The following is a 1,670-nucleotide window of genomic DNA, read 5'->3' as shown; positions in this document are numbered from 1 at the left end:
CTCTCTTTACTTTTTGTTTTATGTCATTGGACTTCAATTAATGTCATATTTTTTGTTTATAATCATTGTATATGTGTAATTTTAAAGTAAGTTAACTACATACAAACAACAACATTTATACTGTTCATAGTTTAGAAATATGTGAGGCATTCAATATGATCCAAACAGACATCTGTGCCTAGGAACAAATAATAAATATGGCAAAGAGGTCTCAAATAAGAGATTCTAAATTCTAAATAGAATATAAGGTGCACAGTTTGGAATACTACATCCAACAAAAGAATATGTGACTGAAATCCAGAATGTAGCTCAGGAGCACAGTGCCTGCCTGGCAAGTGAGAAGTCCTGAGTTGGATCCCTGATGCCCACCCCACAATAAAAAGAATATAACATTTACAATAAAGTTGGTCTCTCATAATGACAAAAAAGTTCTCAAAAAATTGTCATGGAATGAAAGAGCCAGAGAAGCTCATGATTTTTCAAGTGAATGGGAGCTCTTAAAGATGTGTCTTTTCCATAGCTGAGTTTTTATGAGAAAAATAGTAGCAAGAAATTCTAACAATAAATTTTGCAGTTATGTAAATGGAGCCTATCTCCACAGAAAAAGAGCCAAGTATTCTGTCACTGATCTACTAATCCTAAGGTTGTTTTTTTTTGGTATTTTTTAAGGAAGGGTCTACAGGATGGTCAGGGTCTCACTACTAGATCGGACTCATAGTAATCCATCTGTTTACAGCTTCCCATGAGCTGGGATTACAGGTGGAAGATAAAATTTGATAATGTTCGTGCATCATAAATATTCAGAATACCATAAACATTCTTTAGAAATTGATGATACTTTGATATCAGTAACTAGTATTGTACAGAATATGTTGCGATGATGTAATCAGGTGGTTAGCATGACCAAGACCAAACCATACGCAGAATGGATAGAGAAGAATTTATTTAATTTGAAAACGTTAAAGAAGGATGACATTTTGCTGTCAGTGTGTAATGAATATAAACAAGAATAGAAAGTTAATATATTTACTCACTTGGCTGGCAGTAATAACAGTGGTAAATTCCAACACAACTAAAGGATTTGGAAAAAAAATAATATGAGTTCATTTTATCTATGTTAAAATGTAGATGTACCACATACATGATTTATAGAAGTAGAATAAAATACTGTAGAAACTGTAAAGATATTTGAAAGCAAATATATATAGTTTATTATGGCTACAAGAGATGATACAGTAATTTTAAGCTGGTACCTTTGTTTTGAAAGAAAGTGCACAAGAACAAAGTATCAGTAATATTAAGGAAATAATATTACTATTTTTAAGTAAAATAATGATTTTTTTTTGGTCAGAATGCCTTCAGGGCAGGTTTGGCTGGCTTGAGTTGTGGGAATTGAACAACAGCAACCTGAGGTGGACAGCTTTGGGGAAGCAGCCACTCCAAGAACTGAGCTAGGGCCAGGCCCCCTTTTAAGTAAAATAGAGAGGAAGGGAAAATACAAAAATAGTACAGAGGAAGACAGTAGAAAGCATAGGGCAAAAATTACAGAGAAATTATCGTCATGGAATTCAAGGTGTAATGGCTTAGATCTAAAATTGCCTCTAAGGTCTCTTGTATTCAGTCAGTAATAGGTTTGCTCAGAAAGAGGGAGTCACTGAGGGCCATGGCTT

Source organism: Octodon degus, unplaced genomic scaffold (assembly GCF_000260255.1).
Source record: "Octodon degus isolate 3935 unplaced genomic scaffold, OctDeg1.0 scaffold00013, whole genome shotgun sequence".
NCBI classification, from domain to species: domain Eukaryota; kingdom Metazoa; phylum Chordata; class Mammalia; order Rodentia; family Octodontidae; genus Octodon; species Octodon degus.
The sequence above is the reverse complement of the archived record's forward strand: the minus strand, read 5'-3'. Positions refer to the sequence as shown.